Source organism: Pongo abelii, chromosome 5 (assembly GCF_028885655.2).
Source record: "Pongo abelii isolate AG06213 chromosome 5, NHGRI_mPonAbe1-v2.0_pri, whole genome shotgun sequence".
NCBI classification, from domain to species: domain Eukaryota; kingdom Metazoa; phylum Chordata; class Mammalia; order Primates; family Hominidae; genus Pongo; species Pongo abelii.
Window position 1 is genome coordinate 165703895 of NC_071990.2, and position 15320 is coordinate 165719214.

Sequence of the window (15320 nt, forward strand, 5' to 3'; positions counted from 1 at the left end):
CAGCCGCCTACTCAGGCGGGCCCACACTTGTAACCTTGTGGCTGTTCTTGGAACACTGGAAGGATTTTCTCTCCTTGAGTTCCCATTAATTTAAATCAAAACTAAAGTTCACGGTGTCTCTCTTCTGCTGGTGACATTTTCCACTTCACACATTGTCAACCTCATTTAACACATTGCTACTCGGCTGCGGTCACCTCCGCGGGAACGGCACACCCAAACAGCAGCAGCTTTTCTTCCTGCCCTTCAGATTCCTCTCTCCCTCCCACCTCCTCCTGCTGGAGCTCCTCCCTCCCTGCAGCCACTAATCCAGGCAGGAATTCGGGCCTGTGCGGCCCCGCCCACCGTGGCAGCCAGGGATGTCCAGCCCTGGTCTCTGTTCTCCAGGGCGTTTCCATGGGACCCAGGTGTCAGAAATGCCTCACAATAAAATGAACCTAAACAACGTATCCCTGCGGTGGAGCAGTCCCTGGAAGGCAGGAGAGAAAGGCCAGATGGAGCACTGAACAAAGGAGAGGAGGAGGCGATGATCCCCAAATGAAGGGTGACTGATTGTCCTCGGGCCAACTTAGGGCTAGAGTAATATTCGGTTGTGATATCTGGAGACATATTTAAAAATTCGACTACTGCTGGCTGGGTGTGGTGGCTCACGCTCGTAATCCCAGCACTTTGGGAGGCTGAGGCAGGTGGATCACTGGAGGCCAGGAGTTTGAGACCAGCCTGGCCAACATGGCAAAACCATGTCTCTACTAAAAGTATAAAAATTAGCCAGGCTGGTGGCATACGCCTGTAATGCCAGCTACTTGGGAGGCTGAAGCACTAGAATTGCCTGAGCCCGGGAGGCGGAGGTTGCAGTGAGCCAAGATTGTGCCACTGCACTCCAGCCTGGGCAACACAATTCAGATTTCTAGCTTCTCTGTAAAGACGGATCTGCCAGCTCAGGCCTGCGTTTCCTCGTGGCCTTCGCTGGGCCTGCACTCCCGACGCGCCGCCTTCCTCGCGGCCTTCGCTCTGTTGCGGACCTGAGCTTTTCACCTTTTGCTATTCAAGCTGCGTGCTGCCACCTGCGTGCTCCCTTTGCACAGAAGCTAGAGAAAAGGCCTGCACACTCAGGCTACTTGATCCAGGCCCATTTCATTGCACACTTGGATTACATACGTAGCCTTTGCCATACTTCCCCTAATATAAGAAGGCAGGCTTTAGGAAGGAGTCTAGGTTTCCTTCATAAAGTCAAATATCCCACCAAGAGCAGCATTCAGCAAAAACACTCCATGGCAGGCACTAGTGTGGCTCCGGCCTCTCTCTCCCTCACCAGGACATTGGTTCTGTGGGTCAGGAGCTTGGTCTCAACCGTTGCCACATCACCAGAGGCTGGGCGTGGAGAGGGCCACACTTGTCTGAAATGTCAAGTAAATGAGAATACAACAGAGAATATGAAGGGTCTCTTCCCTCCAGGTGGACATTTAAATCAGAATCAGAAGATGGGAGGAATTTTTCCAGCTGAGGTCAGAATGAGAAAGGGTGGCCCCGCACAGCAGGAGCAAAGGCAGAGAGGTTGGAGAGCATGGGCTGTGCGGGGAATTGCGTGGTTTGCAGAATGGTTGGAGGGATCAGAGGTAGAAGAACGGGGCTGCCAGTGAAGAGAGAGAGATTGAAAGCTTAGGTAGGAGCAGGATCGTGGAGGACGCCTCAGTTATTTCAGGGGGTTTGGAATGGGTCCTTGGGAAGTTGATGGGTAACAGGGAGAAGCCGAGGAGGCACAGCAGGTGAGAAATAACCTCCAGAGCCAGGACGGAACAGAGAAGAAAGACATCTTTTCCTTTCTTTCTCTCTCTCTCTCTTTCTTTCTTTCTGATGGAGTCTCGCTCTGTCACCCAGGCTAGAGTGCAGTGGCGTGATCTCAGCTCACTGCAACCTCCACCTCCCAGGTTCAAGTGATTCTCCCACCTCAGGCTCCCGAGTAGCTGGGACTACAGGTGCACACCACCATGCCAGGCTAACTTTTTTGTATTTTTTGGTAGAGATGGAGTTTTGTCATGTTGGCCAGGCTAGTCTTGAACTCCTGACCTCAGGTGATCTCCCCACCTTGGCCTCCCAAAGTGCTGGGATTACAGGCATGAGTCATGGCACCAGGCTGGAAAGACGTCTTTTCAGCATCCAGGGGTGGAACAGGCAGCCCCTCTAGAGGGCTGAGGGGAGACCTGCCTCTGAGTGGAGTCAGTCTGCAGTTAGGACTGGAAGTGGGAGAAATGCCAGCTCTGGAATCAGACAGTCTGGGTTTCAATGGCAGCTCTCACACTTGTCTGATCTTGGGAAAAATCCTTAACTTCTCTGAGCCTTGGTATTCTCATTTGCAAAGTGAGAAAAATGGTACTAACCATGTATGGTGGTGGTTGTGTAAATTTTGTGAAAGCAGTTCTATGAACAAGGCCTTGACAGCAGTGGTGAGAAGTGAATAGATTGGAGCCGTTGCCTGCAATGGCTGCTGTGGTGTGAGTCATAGCAGACCTGCAATAGACCTTCTAGTACCTAGAAGACAAGAAAACTTCTGTTCCTTGAATTCAGTGAAGATAACTGACCAGACAGGAAATTGAGGCCCAAGGAATACTTCCAAAAACTTGTCTTTACAGAGTAGGATAGAAATGCGTTAAGGCAAATGTGTCTGCTAGGTCAGCTGTCATGAAGAACCACAGACTGGGTGGCTGAATTAACAGCAGTTTACTGTCGCCATTCAGGAGGCTGAAGTCCAGGATCAAGGTGTCAGCAGGGCTGGTTCCTTGCAAGGCTGTGAGGCAGAATCTGTTCCAGGCCTCTCCTCTGGCTTCTGGTGGTAGCCTTGGGTGATCCTTGGCTTGTGTGCCTGTGCCCATTGCCCTCATCTTAGCCTTCATCTTCACTTGGTGTTCTCCCTGTGAGTGCTTGTGTCCAAAGTACCCTTTTTTGAGATGGAGTCTCACTCTGTCACCCAGACTGGAGTGCAGTGGCACGATCTCGGCTCACTGCAAGCTCCACCTCCTGGGTTCATGCCATTCTCCTGCCTCAGCATCCCTAGTAGCTGGGACTACAGGTGCCTGCCACCACACCTGGCTAATTTTTTTATTTTTATTTTTTTAGTAGAAATGGGGTTTCACCATATTCGCCAGGATAGTCTTGATCTCCTGACCTCGTGATCCACCTGCCTTGGCCTCCCAAAGTGCTGGGATTACAGGCGTGAGCCACCACGCCCAGCCCAAAGTACCTTTTTTTTTTGGGACAGAGTCTCGCTCTGTCACCCAGGCTGGAGTGCAGTGGCACGATCTCAGCTCACTGCAAGCCCTGCCTCCCGGGTTCACGCCATTCTCCTGTCTCAGCCTCCAGAGTAGTTGGGACTACAGGCAGCCGCCACCACACCCGGCTAATTGTTTTGTATTTTTAGTAGAGATGGGGTTTCACTATGTTAGCCAGGATGGTCTCCATCTCCTGACCTTGTGATCTGCCCACCTCGGCCTCCCAAAGTGCTGGGATTACAGGCGTGAGCCACCGCACTTGGCCCAAAGTTCCCATTTTTATAGGGAAACCAGTAATATTGGATTAAGGTCCACTTAAGGACCTCACCTTAACTATATTAATTATAATAATCATAATGAATTAATTATATCTGCAATGACTGTATTTCCATATAAGGACATACTCTGAGTTGCTGGGGGTTAGGGCTTCAACATAGGAATTTTGGGGGGATACGATGCAACCCATAATAGCAAATATTGTGAATAAAACTGTAAAAAGCACCCATCCTTTTTCCCTAACAAATGAAGGCTTTGTCACTTGGTTTTCTGTCTTCTCTCCACCCTTGTTCTACCGTCTTCCTGGGTGCCTTCAGCATGCGCTTGATGGCCTGTCCTCTTGGTGCCCCAAACATGTGGCCACTCCCCGACTTCGTCATGTGTCCCCCACCCCGCCCCACCAACTTGATGCAGTGTTACTGCCAAGATTCTTAATATGCGTGTTCCTCTCTCTCACTACACATTTTTTTTAACCTTTCCAGCTGCCTAATCAGCTACTTCCACTAAAACCATCTCTGGCCCTCGGAACCCTCTGTTCATTCATTCTTTAACCTTTTCCTCATCCATTGGCTTCTCTCCTTATTTCTCTCCATATGTACCTTAGATTCCTTGGTTCCTCAACATTAGGTCTTACCAAATCATCTCCCTGTCCCTCTGCAAATTTGTCAAAACCCCAACTCTGGACGAACTCAACAATACATTTTCTCTGTACCTGTACCCAGGTATCCCAGGAGGTCAGAGAAAACCGCACAATAGGGCAGACAAGAATCCTGATAAACTCAGGATTGAATGGGGGCTCCACCCTGCTGAGCAATCCTACCGTATTTCCCTGGCCAGGATGTTGTCCTGTGCTCCTTAATGACTATTTTGAACTTTCTTTACTATTTTGGAAATTCTAAAGCCTCATCAATACCTGTCTTCTCAGAAGAGAACCCTGATTCTTTTCTAAGAAAATTAAAGCATTTAGACTAGAACCCTTCAACATTCTGCTCCCAAATCAATATACCTGATCGAATACCTCGTTCCTTCCTCCCAGCCTCATTCCCTCTCTTTGCACTTAGAGGAGGTGTTTGTGTTCTTGGCAGAGCCTCATCTTTCTATCTGTATTCTGGATTGCATCTCCTCCCACTTCTGAGAGATGTCTCAATATTGACTATTCTTTCCTGCTCTAAATTTCACCCCTCCCAGTTCATTCCTATCATTTCTATATGCTTGAGCTTCTACCATATTTATAGAAGAAATGAATTTCTCTTAATCTCACATTTGTCTTTCAGTTACCACCTGATCTCTTTTTTCTTCTACACCAAATTCCTTGAAAGAAGGGTATACAATAATTAGCCGAGTATTTCTTTTAGCTACTAAAATGTGATTTATTCCACCCACATATAAGGGTTACATTTTCATAGCTGAGTTTTAAAAAATTGTGGTGAAATACACATAACAAAAAACTTTACCATCACAACTATTTTTGAGTAAACAGTTCAGCCGTATTAAGTGTATTCACATTATTGTGCAACTGATCTCTGGAATTCTTTTCATCTTGCAGAACTGAAACTCTATACCCATGAAGCAACAAGTTTCCATTCCCCGTTTCTCCAGCCCCTGGCAGCCACCATTCTGCTTTCTCTCTCTGATTTGACTGCTCTGGATACTTCATGTAAATGGACTCTTACAGTATTTGTCTTTTTGTGATTGGCTTATTTCACTTAGCTTAGTGTCCTCAAGGCTTATCCATGTTGTAGCATGTGTCAGAGTTTTCTTTTTTGGGGCTAATATTCCATAGTAGTATATATATATATATATATACACACACACACACACACACACACACACACACATATATATGTATATTTCTTTTCTTTTCTTTTTTTTTTTTGAGATGGAGTCTCACTCTGTCACCCAGGCTGGAGTGAAGTGGTGCCAAGGCTCACTGCAAGCTCCGCCTCCCAGGTTCACGCCATTCTCCTGCCTCAGCCTCCCGAGTAGCTGGGACTACAGGCACTCACCACCACGTCCGGCTAATTTTTTGTATTTTTAGTAGAGATGGGGTTTCACTGTGTTAGCCAGGATGGTCTCGATCTCCTGACTTCGTGATCCATCCGCCTCAGCCTCCTAAAGTGTTGGGATTACAGCATGAACCACCGCGCCTGGCCATATATACACTACATTTCTACATTTTGTGTATCCATTCGCTCATCAGTGATGGACACTTGGGTTGCTTCCGTCTTTTTGCTATGGTAAATAATGCTGCTGTGAACATGGATATACACATATCTCTTCAGGGCCCTGCTTTTAATTCATTTGGGTACACATCCAGAAGTGGGATTACTGGATTATGTGGTAATTCTATTTTTAATGTTTTAGGAAGTTCCATACTGTTTTCATAGTAGCTATACAATTTTACATTCCCACAAACAGCACTTAAAGATTCTAATTTCTCTACATCCTTGCTAACAGTTATTATTTCATATTTCTCTTTTTTTTCCAGTAGTGGCCATTCTAATGGGATAAAGTAGTATCTCACTGTGGTTTTGATTTGCAGTTCCCTAACGATTAGTGGTATTGAGCATCTTTTCATGTGCTTGTTAGCTATTTGTATGTCTTCTTTGCAGAAATATCTTTGTCCATTTTTTAATTGGGTCTTTTGTTCTTTTTTTGTTGAGCGTAACTAGCCCAATTTTTTTCATTTCCTCTTCACTCCTCAATGCATTCAACTTTGGATCCTGCTAATATCATATTAACAAAATAGTAGGTATCTCCACGTCATCATGTGTGATGGGCATTTTCAGCCTTCATTTCATACTGTCAGCATTTGACCTGGCTGATCTCTCCTTTCCTTCTCCGCACTGGCTTCATTGATGGCAGCTGACGTCCCCCCATGGCCCTGCCTTCTTTTCAGGCTGCTTTTCCTGCTTGTCCTCTTCAGCAGGCCTCTCCATCCTGTTCTCCTTCACAGTTTGCTCTCAGGTCTCCTTCACACTCTGCTCTTGTCTAGAGATCTCACCCTTGCTCATGGCTGTTGCCAGCTACAAGTGACATTTGCATTCCAATGACTCCAAACTTTAAATTTGTAGATCAGCTTGCTTCTCTGAATTCCAGATGCAAATGATCTAATTGCCCATTAACATTCCCAGTTGCACTTCTTAAGGACACTCTTCAAGCCTAAACCTTCGGTCTGTCTCTGAAAGCTGCTCCTTCTCCTTGATTTCACACATCAGTAAAAGGCACTGTTATCCGCCTGGTCACCAGGACCCTCAGACTATGACCTCTTTCTCTTCCTCCTTTCGTTTCCATGTCCTGAGGATTTCAACTCTTAAATATATCGAATACCTCTTACATACATCCACTTTTATCAACTCCTGTCCGTCTGTCAGAGGCGTTTGAACCAGAGCTACTCTGTCTTGAATAGGGGCTGGGTAAAATAAGGCTGAGACCTACTGGGCTGCATTCCCAGATGGTTAAGGCATTCTTAATCATAGGATGAAATAAGAGGTCGGCACAAGATGCAGGTCATGAAGACCTTACTGATAAAATAGATTGCAGTAAATGAGCTGGCCAAATCCCATCAAAACCAAGATGGTGATGATAGTGACCTCTGGTCGTCCTCACTGCTACACTCCCACCAGTGTCATGATCGTTTACAAATGCCATGGCAACATCAGGAAGTTACCCTATATGGTCTAAAAAGGGAGGCATGAATAATCCACCCATTGTTTAGAGTATCATCAAGAAATAACTATAAAAATGGGCATCCAGCAGCCCTCGGGGCTGCTTTACCTGTGGAGTAGCCATTCTTTTACTCCTTTAATTTCTTAATAAACTTGCTTTCACTTTACTCTGTGGACTCGCCCCCGAATTCTTTCTTGCATGGGGTCCAAGAGCCCTCTCTTGGGGTTTGGTCAGGACCCCTTTCCTGTAACACATCCTCGTTACTGCCGCGTGCGTCTTATTGCCTTCTAGCTCCGCTCCCCATATGCATGCTTTTATTTTTTATGCTCCACATAGAGCAATCTCTTTAAAATATACTCTGGATTATCTTGACCTACTCTTTACAATCTTGTGTGTACAGGCTTCCCTAGGTTCTCAAAGAGCACTGATGTGGTCCCGGGGGATGGGAACGAGGGGCGAACAGAAGAGGTGTGTTAATCAAGTTTATCTTAAAGCTGCTTCCTTACATATTTAAGTTCAGCCTAAAGGTTTTTCTGTACATCGTGAACTATAACAAGTGGAGGTGTAAACCAACAATAGCCCACACCTGTGCCAGTCACTGAGTTTTGGCCAAATGTAGCCAACTGTTTGAACCAAGTTCAAATAAGGCTAATGGCAACCTGTAACCAATCCAGCTGTTTTTATACCTCACTTCCAATTTCTGTACATCATTTCCTTTTTTTTTTTTTTTTTTTTGTCTGTAAATCTTTTTTGACCCCGTGGCTGCTCTGGAGTCTCTAAATCTACTGTGATTCTGGGGGCTGCCCATTCACAAATTGTTCATTGCTCAGTTAAACTCCTTTAAATTTAATTCGGCTGACATTTTTCTTTTAACAGGTGGAAGATTGAAGGTCTGAAGAGTGGGAAGACCCAGGAGCAGGCAAGCCCAGGAAGATGGGAGGAAAATCAAGAAAGAGAAGGAAACTGAAGCTAGTGGGAAGTGCTTCAAGTTGGAGATGATGCTGAGATGGCCAAAAAGTGAGAGCTGGAAAACATTTGGAGTGAGTTAAGGAAAGAACGCGAGGCAAGGAAGTGAAGCCGAGTGAGTTGGGGAGTGGGGTGCAGGGGCCTTTGGCCACCCCAGGCTCTTTCTATGTGAACATTCTGAGACTGATTCTGATTTTTTTTTCCCCTCCCAAATTGCTCTCTTTTCCTTTCTTCACCTACTTACTCCCTGGTCATCCTTCCTTTGGGTCCGTGAAGTTGCTGGTTCTTTAGAGAACACTTCTCTGATTGCTGAAGCTAATAGTCTCTCCCTGCGGTTGCTGGTTGTTTCCAACAGTTGACTAGTTTTCTTCCCCAGCACTTACCGGTACACAGCCAGTCACTCTGGTTGCTCACTGTCTTCCTCCTTCCTCGACTGTTAGCTCACAGGAATGCAGGGCCCTTACTTGTTTTACTCACCACTGCATCCCAAGGATATAGCAGAGTGCCTGGCACATGGTAGGTGCTGAATAAATATTCGTTAAATGATTGATTGGAGGAAAAAACCACCATCCTCCATGGTAAACATTTACTTTACTTTTGCATACTTCTAAAAGTATAATCTAGAGGTTCAGTGACTCCTGAAAATAAACAGAAAAGGGCACATAGGGTGGCGATAGGACCACTGATAATAGGAGCTGGAAGTAGAAGACATCTTTTTTCAGAAGTTGAAGACTTGTACTTCCATAACCTTGGCAGATTAGGAAATGTCAATTACCCTCCAATCCAACCTCCTATATAGAGCCACACACTGGTTTCCTAGCCTTTTATGTATTGAAAAGATGTTATCCTATAAATTTTCTTCTTTTCCAATGTGTTCTATAAATATCCACTAAAATACTTTAATTGCAAGAAAGTTAGATATTTGAGGTTATATCCATGTTTCATTTCTGTGGAAAACTAATTCTACCAAGGCATTTGGACTCAGATCCCAATTCCTCACCGATGCTGTGACAGCCGCTGCTTGGGCCTGTGACCAAGCTCACTGTTGCTGTCGGCCCCTGTGAGTCCTTCATGATCTCAGGGGCCGTTGACCATGCTGGGTCTTCCATGTAGGATGCCTCCCTTGCAGCTCTGAAATGGTTTCAGTTCTTCCAGTCACAAGGGAAATGTCACATCTGCCAAGAGGCCTTCTTTGACTAATATATTGAAGGTAGCAGCCTCTCTGTTAACTTATTTGTTGAGACGGAGTCTCACTCTGTCACCCAGGCTGGGGTGCAGTGGCGCGATCTTGGCTCTATTTATGGCATCAATTGTTAAAATTCCCCTTATCACCGATTGCAGTCTGTAAAAGGAATGTTTGTCTTTGCTAGCTTTGTAGACACCTGTATTTCTGTCGGAACGTAAGCTCCGTGAGGATAGGATTGCCTTTCTCATGAACTATCAAATCATCAGCATCTGGAAAGGCACTGGGCACAAGGTCAGTGTCATGATAAATATTCATTTGATGAATAAAAATATATTAAGATGAGCATTTAAATCTATTAGGAGAATATGAAGAGCTGGAGAATTAAAATTAATATTTAGAAAGCAAAAGCAATATAACAGGCTTGACTTTTAAAATGAGTGAGTTTTAGATGCATGGTATAGACATTTTGTGAAAATGAGACCTACGATTATAGATTTAAAAAATCTCCCAGTGAGAAGGGAGGCCAAACTATGGCTTCACTCTATGGTTCTGGCGTGCTTGAAACCACATAATAACCATGACATGTGCCATGGGCTAAATTGTGTTTCCCAAAATTCATGCGTTGGAGTCCTAACCCCCAACGTGATATGATTGGGAGGTGGGGCCTTTGGGAGGTAATGAGGTGCAAATGAAGCAGTGAAGGTGGGCTTCCGGATGGAATTAGTGCCCTTATAAGAAGAGACACCAGAGAGCTTGTTGTCTCTCTTTGCCTCATGAGGACATAGCAAGTAGGTGGCTGTCTGCAAGCTGGAAAGAGAGTCCTCACCAGAACCCAGCCATGCTGGTACCGTGACCTTCGACTTCCAGCCTTCAGAATTGTGAGAAAATGTATTTCTGGTGTTTAAGCCACCCTGTTAGTGGCATTTTGTTATGGCAGCTGAGCTTACTAATACAGTCTGTCTTCTGAAAGTGGTAATTTTACATGCTAGTATTCATTAAAGAGAAGCAAGTGTTTGCACACCAACTGTATTTGGATCAATCAAAATATCAAATCAAGTCCAAAAAGCAGTAAAAAATACTCAATGTATTTTTTTCAGCCTGTCAAGGAAATAGGAAAAAGGAGAAGCATGATCTTATTTTACCATAAATGTAAAAAAAAAAAAAAAAAAAATCCTCCCACTTCATCTCTTGCATTCCTGGTATTCTCCACCTCAAATGGTAGCTTTCTCCTCAATGCACACGTTAGCTGCTCCTCACTCCCTGCAGCCTGGCCCATTGCTCCCACAGAGGTGTATTTTAGAATCTGACACGAGGACCCCGATGACTCTCCCCTTTCCCCAGTGTTTCCCTAGCACAGGGAGGTGCTCTCCTGCAGAAATTGGGTTTTTCCCTGTGAGTCCGTGGATGAGCCCCAACAGGAGACTTCACAGACTATCTGCCAGCAGCATTTGTCAGCTTCTAGAGTTTTCCATCCTGCACTGTTCCAGTGGCAAGCTCAACCTGTGACTCAAACATCCTTTTGTTTCTGGTCCATGTCTAGCACATCCTGTGAATTTCTCAAGTTTATAATAGAAATCAAGGTCCTCAAGCATCTTCAAAACTGAATTTTAAGTACTACAGCAGCCCCGACCTCCCGAGGGACCTGGCAGGTGGATCCGTCAGGGGCTTGAGTGAATCCAAGCTCATTTGCCATCATTGTCCCTGGCCTTCCAGGAAGACTCCAATTCCTTCAGAGAGTGGATGTCTGTGGACGTGGGGGTAAAGCATAGCATTTGGTTGGCAGCATTGTGAGGAAGGCTTTAGACTTTGTGTTAAGTGAACTTATGTATTACTGTATAGGTTTATGTGTGAGACATTGAGCTTAATCAGTAATTTTTGCTTCGTCTCGCAAACGAATCTCTCTGTGGTCCCCACATGTTTTGTGGCAGACATGACTATTTTCCAGCAGAGGTACCAGTTCTCTTCCCCTTTCTAGAAAGAAGAAGACTGCTTTCCCAGCCCCCTTTGCAGTTGGGCAGAGCCTGGCTAAGCCCTAGAACCCAGGGCTGACTCACTCTGTTTGCATGTGTCTTGGCCATTCCTGGGGCTGTGTATGGCCGTGGATGCCACAGACAGAAGAAGCCTGGGAGATGCTGCACATGGCCATGGAGTAGACACGGATGGAAGAAGCCTGGGATTCTGTGCCTTGTCCTTTAGAGGAGATGTCCCCCTTCACTGTTTCCCTACAACAGACTTAGTGTGAGGGAAAGTAGCTTTTTTTGTTTTGTGAGGCTACTGAAAATGTGGTCCTGTTTGCTATAGGGCATAACCTAAGCTCTCCTGATAGGTGTAACATCCTTCTAACTTGTGGCTCTTTTGCTGAGAATCAGCATCCCTTGGATCAAGTCACTTCTGTTCCCTTCCATTCTCCCGATGACCCTGTGCAGAAAGTCAGAATCCACTCTCGGTTGGGTATAGAGTGGTATGCTCAATGCCAAGTGCAGCTCAGGATCCCAAGTTGGCTTTCAGACACTAAGCCTAGAAAACAACACAGAAAATATTACCCGAGTATAACTGGGCACCATGGCTCCAATATTTTCTCATTATCAGCTCAAATAAACACAACTTAGAATAAAAAAGTCATGTAAAGCAATTCAAATATTTAACTTCATCTGTCAAGGAAATATCAGGAGGGTGGTTGGGAGTACATTCTCGATGCACAGCAGAAATCTTTTACACTTCTTTCTCCCCATTTCTGTCCCTCTTGGTATCCTCCACAGGGAGAGCAGCTGCTCCCTGAAACTCTCCCTCTCTCTACATTTTCCCGTTCCAGTGCCTCAAAACTGCACACCACCTGGTACTTGGCAATGCAGCACTTTGCTCAGGGGGATGGGTCTCCTTCTCTCTGCCATCCTGTTTTTCTTTTTTCCTGTCAATTATTCTTTGCCTTTTCCATAGATCAAGAAGAAGGTGATGTGTACTCATGTACATTAAAAACTCCTGTCTCCATTGCCTATGAACAGCAGTATCAAACCACTGTGCAGAATTAGCATGAATTTATAGCTAGAATAGGAAAGTTCAAACTTGGAAACAACCATCATAGTTTACAAGTTGGGTCTTGAAGTTTTTTCTCTCAGATCTGTTGCTTACTAGCAATGTGAACTAGGTAGCAAATTACCCTCTCTTGAAATGTTAGCAGATTCACTTGTGAAATGAAGTTAGTGATGAAGGCTGAGGTAGGGATAGCCATGCAGTTCTGTTTCTCCTTACCTCATCATCTCACTTTCACAGGGAGACCTTTAATCTTGGAGTTTAGCACTCTCAGGTCACGTGGTGAAAGTGGGTTGGATGAAAGATGCATGCGAGGAGCAATGCTTCTACCCCCACCCAGTTATCATGAGCTTTGAGTGACAGGGTTCATGTAGAGTGTTTAGGATGGTTTTTGACACACAGTGAGAGCCCATAAACATGAGCTCTCTGTCTCCTCTGTCCCTCATCCTTTTTAGACCCCCTTGCCCACTGCATTTTTCTTCTCCTCTGTCATTGCAGAGGCAGTCAGGCATATTAGTTCACCCATTCTTCCATCAACTTTGAACTAGGGCTTATAATATTCATTTTGCAATTGAAGACATGGAAGAAGAAAGGAAAATGAGGAAAAGAGACAAAGAGACAAGAGGAATGAAGTGGTCCCGTGATCAGTTTTCCTCATTTCATTTTTCTTTGAGTTGAGAGGGTCAGCTCACTTTCTGCCTCCACTTTCCTTGAAAATTCCAATGAACAACCCTCTTCTATATTTCCAGGCTCAGAGTATGCACCAAATTAGATGAGTCTTGATCCTGAAGGATTAACATGAAACAAGCTGGCAAATAGAATATAGATTAATGTGGTCCAACCATACCGTTGAATATGAATAATGGAATTGGGGAATTTGGTTGATGGAATGAGATCTCCCAAACCTTCTTACATGTGGGAGATGACTAAGTGAATTAGTTTCCTAGGACTGCCATGACTAAATACCGTAAACTGGGTGGCTTAAACAACAGTACTTTATTTTTCAGTTTTGGTTGCAGACAGGCCAAGACCAAGATGCTGGAAGAATTGGTTTCCTTTGAGGACGCTCTCCTAGGTCTTTTTTTTTTTTGAATCTTGCTATTCGCCTGCCTCAGGCTCCCGAATAGCTAGGATTACAGGCACCTGCCATCATGCCTGGCTAATTTTTGTATTTTTGTAGAGATGGGGTTTCATCATGTTGGCCATGCTGGTCTTGAACTCCTGATCTCAGGTGATTCGCCCACCTCGGCTTCCCAAAGTGTTGTGATTATAGGCGTGAACCACCATGCCTGGCCTCTTCTAGGTTTTTAAATGACTGCATTCTTCCTGCCTCTTCACACAGTCACCCTTCTGTGCACAAGGGTCTGCTGTCTCTCTGTCTGTGTCCTAACCTCCTCTTCCTATAAGGATTCCAGTTGGATTGGACTAGGGACCTCACGTAGGACCTCATTTTAACATAATTACCTCTTTAAGACCCTGTCTCCAAATACGCTCACCTTCTGAGGTGCTGGGAGTTAGGGCCTCAAAATATGAATTTGCGGGAAGGGGAAATATAGCTTAGCCTATAACAACTATAGGGCCAAAATATATTTTGTTAGCCTATTAATGTGTGAACATTTTCGATATGTAAAGAAGCTCACACTTTGGGAGACCGAGGCAGGCCGATCATGAGGTCAGGAGATTGTGACCATCCTGGCTAACACGGTGAAACCCCGTCTCTACTAAAAATACAAAAAAGTTAGCCAGGCGTGGTGGCAGGCACCTGTAGTCCCAGCTACTTGGGAGGCTGAGGCAGGAGAATGGCATGAACCCCTGAGGCAGAGGTTGCAGTTAGCCGAGATCGCGCCACTGCACTCCAGCCTGGGCAACAGAGCAAGACTCCATCTCAAAAAGAAATAAAAAATAAAAAAGAAGCTCAATGTTTTTAATGCAACGGACCCTGCAGAAGGTCAGTAACACCAGTGTGAACCCAAGTCACATTCCAGAGAATTGCAATCACCTTTGCTGTATGCCTCTTAGGGCACTGTGGAAAGGGAGACTCACTAATGTTCATTTTGGTTATGATTTAATGGTGAACTGGTGATGGATTACTAGCTCATAAAGTCAACTCAGAAAGTTGAACTTGGGGTGATTTTTTTCTGAGTTTGAATCTTGTAAGCATGACTTGAGAGGGAAACCAACAATGTTTAAAAGAGAATAAACACTATTTTCTGAATCCAATTTAAAGAAAGGGAAGTAGCCCAGTGTTTAAGGCAGAATTATCTTGAATCCACAGCATATTCTAAGGCCAGAGTGTTTACAAGTGCTTTGGCCTTAACATGTTCAAGAATTGTTTGACACCATCTTTGTAAGAACCTTTGGATATTTTTTTCAAAGTCCTCAAGCTATTTTATTTCCATAGAGTACTATTTCACAGTGGCATAAGTTATTTGAGGTTGGATATTCTCTGCTTCTAGTTTTCTCTTTGAAAGCAGAAACTAGAAGCCTAGGAGCTCAAATTGTTCTGAAAGGCAGAGAGTCCCAAGTGTGAGGGCCAGGGGTGCATGTGGCCTCCTGTGTTCCTCTGTCAGCAGGTTTGGACCAGAAGGAAGACCAAGGTGTGGATAGCCGTGCAGTTGTTTCTGCTTGTCTCATCATCCCACTTTCATGGGAAGCTCTTTAATCCTGGAGTTCAGCACTCTCCAGTCATGTGGTGAAAGTGGGTTGGAGGAAAGATGAATTAGAGGAGTGCTGCTTCTATTGCGGATAGAAGGCATGAGTTTAAGGGGCAAGTTCCATTCTCCCCCGAAACAGCAACCAACACCAAGGCAGAGATGACTACCTGTCTCTGGTTCTTCTTGGCCCCACTGTTTGGACTCTTGGCTACTTAAGAATATGATTTCTCCCAGATGAAATTCTAGTAGGCATTTAGTTCTATTAAAAGTCATTTT

At 44.9% G+C, this 15320-nt stretch overlaps 1 long non-coding RNA gene across 3 annotated transcripts in view; it reads left to right on the forward strand.

The window, feature by feature from the left end:
* Nucleotides 1-433: 433 nt before the first annotated feature.
* The window catches only part of LOC129060127 (uncharacterized), a 51674-nt gene continuing 36787 nt past the window's right edge, over nt 434-15320 (forward strand). For 2 of the 3 annotated variants that reach the window (XR_008526551.2, XR_008526553.2), the window contains exons 1-3: nt 434-541; nt 8085-8289; nt 9545-9651. This is a non-coding gene — a long non-coding RNA (uncharacterized LOC129060127). Of the gene's footprint in view, nt 542-8084; nt 8290-9544; nt 9652-10900; nt 14272-15320 lie in introns of those variants that run through there. The other variant, XR_008526549.1, reaches the window with a different exon arrangement.